Genomic DNA, 6,376 nt, shown 5'->3' with positions numbered 1-6,376 from the left:
AATTCTACAACTGGGCAAACACGCAAAATCAACATTCGGTCGTGTGACATTTCGGTAACCATGAAGTTTTAAAGTAATTTCCTGTACTGTTATTTAATTTGTTCAGAGAATAAATTATCCCAAAATACATGTTCATTTTTCAGAGAAGTGTCTATTATTGGTTAAATTGTGCATTATTTTCAATCAATGAATAATAGACGATTTTTTTTTTTTTAAAAAAAAGTGTACATTCTCGTATGTACTGGTTAAAAACATCAGAGGGTGACGTCATATCTATGTTTTAATCGGTGTGATTGTCTATTTTCCGGCAGGTTGGGGAAGTAATTTCACAGAAATGGATTGATTTTTGATAGTATGAGATATGACTCATACTTCGGAACCTTAAAGGGGAAATTGCAAATTTTTAAGTTATATTTTTAAAATTTATTAAAATAAAGCCTGAAAATAGATGGTATCCATAAACAGTCCTACCTTGTTAAAGAATAATCCTATTAATCCTATAATTCACTATTGCCAGCTGAGAAATTGGCAAAAATATCATTTTCCTCTTCATTTTCAAACGTTTGAATAAAAGCTACTCCATGGTGAAGAATAGAAAACAAGGGAGGTAATTGGGAGGTAATTGTGTTATTATTTCTTGTGTAAATGAGTTTTAAGTGTGAGAATGACACCTATGATCGTATAATTGTGAGTTGACAACCTATTGAGCAAAAGACATAGAAATAATCACGTTTTGACTTTCTTAGAAAATTTGCAATTTCCGCTTTAATATAGACGAAAATGTGTCTAAAAGCACGTATTAATGTAATATGAATGTATATTCAGTTTTTAAAAGAATTCTTGTAATTTCTAATCAATTATGTTTGTTGAAATACGTGAACAGTCGAAATTGAATGACAGTCGTTTACCCCTGTTCAGTTCATTCAATACATTTATTATTATTATTTTGTCGTTAGTGAATCAGCCATTACTATTTACTTCCACGTTGTCTTGTAGATATATTTTTCTTTGTTTATTACAAATGGCTCCCGAAACCATAAAATTCACGGCTCGTGTAGGCTATCGTACTGACTAGTAATGCTTAGGATCACATATTTTCACGGCAAGATAACAACAACAATATTGATTGATAGGCCCAAACATTGAATTCTAATTCGTATTTTCTATTTCGATTGTTATGGAAAATATTAGAGATATTTGTTATGGGAGATTGGACATAGAGCTGATAGTTGTCACTATAATAGTTAAAAACTAGATAATGTAAAGGGAATTTGCTGAAAATTTCAGTCAAATTCATCCACCCCGAACCGAGTATTTAGCGATTGAATTTTAGACCTAGCATCGATCATCATTACTAAAGTCGGTACGATAAAAAAACATAGTCTTGATTATCCATTTTTTTCACGTTTTATACGTCGATTTTTCTAGGGCCTTCGATTCCTTGAACCGACTTAAATTAATGTCCTTATCGTTAGAATTGGGAGTCAGTGGTAAAATGTATTTAACCCTGAAAAATATGTATTCGTCTGTAAAATCATGCGTCAAAATAGGATCAAATTTAACTTGTTATTTTGAATGTCTTTCTGGCGTTCGCCAAGGCTGCATCTTAAGTCCCCTCTCATTTTGCTTGTACATCAATCGATTTATCGATTACATTAAATGCGGTGACGTTAGAGGTGTATTCACTAATCAAGATGCCAAAGATACTCTTATGTTATTATGCTGATGATTTAGGTATACCATCTGATACTGTGGGTGATCTTCAGAAGAAAATTAATATTTTACATACTTTTTGTACTGATTTTAATCTTTTTTGTCAACACTTCAAAAACAAAGGTTGTAGTATTCAGAAATGGAGGTGTTGTACGCAAAAACGAAAGATTTTACTACAATAAATACGATAGAATGTGTTTCCTACTATAACTATCTAGGTGTACTTTTTTCGTCCAGGTTCTTTCTTTCCCCCCCCCCCTCTCATTTCTTTCTCTCTTCTTTTTTTTTCTTTTTTCTTTCTCTTTTTTTTGCTTTTTTCTTTATAGGCTTAGGCCCACTTTTTTAAAATGAGCTTAGGCCCACCTGTCACGGACAGGTGGACAAGTGGGCCCAGTCCGGCACTGGGGATATGAATATAGAAAGGATATTGAAAATGTGCAGTCTCAGTTTTGTAAATTCGTTCTTCAAATACATAAGAGCAGTTCTTCCATAGCAGCAAAGGGAGAATGTGGCAGGTATGACATATCGGCCTACTATATGTTAGCTTGCGTAAAATACTGACTTAAACTTACTGTAATGTCAAATCAAAGATATCCCAAACACAGGTATATATGATGTTAAGGAAGCTCGACACTGCTTGTAGGGTAGCCTGGGCAACTAGGATTAGGCTACTATTGAGCTCAATCGGTTTCGCATATGTTTGGTTCGTGGATGAAGTTGGTGATCATAAGATCTTTCTCGAAATTTTGAAACAAAGATTAATTGATGTTAACATACATGAATTGCCAACCAGAATTCAAAAAAGTGAAAGTCTAAACGATTATTGTACATGTATATATAAAACCAATCTAAGCCAAGAATCATACTTGACAGTTAACATAAATCAAAACGTAAAAAGAAATATCATTAGCCTATAATCTGTTTAGACGTAACCAAAGCAATAGTCCTACTTGTACATTATGTAACTGTGGTATAATTGTTTCATCTTATTATTGAGTGTAACCATTATAATCATTTACGATCAATTTATATACCTCATCAGTATATCAGTCACGCCCCTAATAAAGCAAAATTCTAATCAACTATGTAACAGTTACGATATAAATACACTTGTTTTGTTATCCTGTTATCTAAATAAAGCTATGCATATTAGACAATTTAATTGTACATTGTGAAACTTTACGCTGTGTTTGATGAATCAGATATTAAAATAATAAGCAAGCTGTATATTGTAAATAGAATAATAATTTATCATTGTTCAATATTATTATATTGCATTATATTTATACCTCAAAACCAACTTATTAAACAATTTATCATATTAAAAACTATCCATCAATATATTATATACTAAATTCTATATAATTACTTGAAAATTTATCACTATGTATATATGTTCTAATATTATTTGTATCTATAGATCGTAAGATCTCCATACTGATTAAATAAATATTATTATTATTAGTGTGATCTGCATAAGTTAATTAATGTCTAATTAATAATTTAGATAACATTTCAGGCCTAACGAAAGACCTGCAATTGGCAAAGTTAGCTCTTGCATAATGTAAGTTTAAGTTACTATATATAGCAGTAGTGCCTTAGTTCCTTAACCTCTGCTTCCACAAAAGCGATATCGCAAACAAGAATATTAAGTTAAAAATTTAGTGATTAAGGGAGATAACGTGAAAAGGCGAGACATTTACCATCACTTTTATCGTACATTTATTGCATGTTTTCCACTTGATAATCTATAATAACAGTCTCGGTGCCTTCCCACGTACTTTCAATCCCGGCATTTCATTTAAAAGCATCTCAATAAATCCAGTGTACCCTTACCCCAAAGTCCGATAGCCACCTTCAACCAGTGGCTGCCAGGCAGGATACGCCAACATTTTCGAGAGATGGATAGAGAACAAGCTAAAAAGAAAGTGATTTTTCCTACAATCAAGGGCCATAATTCATGAAGTTACGATCCGATATGCGACAATATCGAAAGGAACCAAGATCTTTAGGTTATAAACATGCATTTCAAGTTTCATCAAAATCGGATTAAAATTGTGACCTCCACAGGGTCCACAACCTTGATATACCATATTTTTTTACACTATTCGCGTACAAGCGGCGGCCATTTCGTCCGAGTTTTGTTCAGATTTTCACGAAATTCGAACTCAACCTTTATTATGGTGTTAATGGTGATATATTCAAACGATTTTAAAATCAGATAATAACTGTGACCTTCAGAGGAACTACAAGCTAACAAAAGGTGATTTTTCGTATAATCAGGGGCCATTATTTATTCAGGAAGTTACGATCCGATATGCGACAACATCGAAAGAAACCAAGATCTTTAGGTTATAAACATGCATTTCATCAAAATCGAATTAAAATTGTAACCTCTACAGGGTCCACAACCTTGATATACCATATTTTTTTTTACACTATTCGCGTACAAGCGGCGGCCATTTTGTCCGACAATTTTCGTCCGATTTTCACGAAATTCGAACTCAACCTTCCTTACGGTGTAACGGTGATATAGTCAAACGTTCTTTTAAATCGGATAATAATTGTGACCTCAAGAGGGACCACAAGCTAAAAAGGGCGATTTTTCGGACAATCAGGCGCCAGAATTCAGGAAGTTACGATACGATATGCGCAAATATCGAAAGGAACTAAGATCTTTAGGTTATAAACATGCATGTCAAGTTTCATCAAAATCGAATTAAAATTGTGACCTCTACAGGGTCCACAACCTTGATATACCATATTTTTTACACTATTCGCGTACAAACGGCGGCCATTTTGTCCGGCAATTTTGGTCCGATTTTAATTCGAACTCAACCTTCCTTACGGTGTAACGGTGATATAATCAAACGTTCTGTTTTAAATCGGATAATAATTGTGACCTCCAGAGGGACCACAAGCTAAAAAAAAAAGGCGATTTTCGGACAATCAGGGGCCATAATTCAGGAAGTTACGTTCCGATGGGCGCAAATCTCGAAAGGAACCAAGATCTTTGGGTTATAAACATGCATGTCAAGTTTCATCAAAATCGATTCAAAATTGTGACCTCTATAGGGTCCACCAGCAAAAAACGTGATTTTTCGTACAATCAGGGGCCATAATCCATGAAGTTTCGATCCGATACATGCCAATATCGAAAGTGGCCGAGATCTTCTGGGGATAAACCTATATTTCAAGTTTCGTCAAAATCGGATAAGAATTGTGACCTGTAGAGAGTCCACAAACAATTGTGGACGGACGAACGGACGTCCGGACGTCCAGACATACGGACATCCGGACGGATAGGGGCGACGACAATATACGTCCACATGAAAATTTGGTCGTAAAAAACATTAGTAAATTAAACTTTTTCAGGAAGGACACATCAAGATGATAATGTCAAAATCAGCATGTGTTCCATTATCATTCTTCCTCCTAGCTTTATTTTTCTTTTGAAATTTTTGTCCCCCGCCTTTCGAAGAAAGCAGGGGACTATTAAAATGGGTCCGTCCGTCTGTTTGTCCGTCCGACCGTCCGTCTGTCCGTCCACAATTGTTTGTGGACACTCTACAGGTCACAATTCTTATCCGATTTTGACGAAACTAGAAATGTAGGTTTATCTCCAAAAGATCTCGGTTGCTTTCGATATTGGCATGTATATTCCTGAATTATGACCTCTGATTGTACGAAAAATCGCGTTTTTAGCCAGTTGTCCCTCTAGAGGTCACAATCAATATCTGATTTAAAAAAAAACCCGTTTGAATATGTTACCGTTTATATTGTTGTTTGAGTTCGAATTACATGAAAATCGGATCAAAACTGCCAGACAAAATCCCCCCCCCCCCCCGGACGCAAATAGTGTAAACATCTGGTATATCAATGTAGAGGTCACAATTTTGATCCGATTTTGATGAAACTTTAAATACATGTTTATAACCAAAGGATCTTGGTTGCCGTCGATATTCGCGCATATCGGATCCTAACTTCCTGAATTAGGCCTATGTCCCCTGATTGTACGAAAAATCGCGTTTTCAGCTTGTGGTCCCTCTAGAGGTCATAATTATTTTTTGATTTGATTTAAAAACACGGTTCGTATATATCACCGTTAAACCGTAATGTTGGTTGAGTTCGAATTTTGTGAAAACTGCCAGACAAAATGGCCTCCCCTCATAGTGTTAACATCTGGTAGGCCCATATCAAAGTTGTGGACTCTCTAGAGGTCACACTTTTGATCCGATTTTGATAAAACTTGAAATAAAATACATGTTTATAACCCACAGATCTTGGTACCTGTCGATATTTGCGCATATCGGATCGTAACTTCCTGATTATGGCCCTTGATTGTACAAAATTTAGAGGTCACAATTTTTATCCGATTTAAAAAAAAGGTGTGAATATATCACCGTTACACACTAAGATCTTGATGAAACTTTAAATTTATATTTATATCATAAAGGTCTTGGTTCCTTTTGATAATCGCGCATATCCGAACGTAACTTCCTGAATTATCGCCCCTGATTGTTCGAAAAATCGCATTTTCAGCTTGCGGATTCTCTATAGGTCACAATGTTTTTTTCCGATTTTAAAAACCGTTTAAATGTATCACCATTCCACCATAATGAAGGTTGAATTCGAATTTCGGGAAAATTGAAATGAAACTGCC

Source organism: Patella vulgata, chromosome 5, assembly GCF_932274485.2.
Source record: "Patella vulgata chromosome 5, xgPatVulg1.2, whole genome shotgun sequence".
Lineage (NCBI taxonomy): Eukaryota > Metazoa > Mollusca > Gastropoda > Patellidae > Patella > Patella vulgata.
This window is presented reverse-complemented; position numbering follows the sequence as displayed.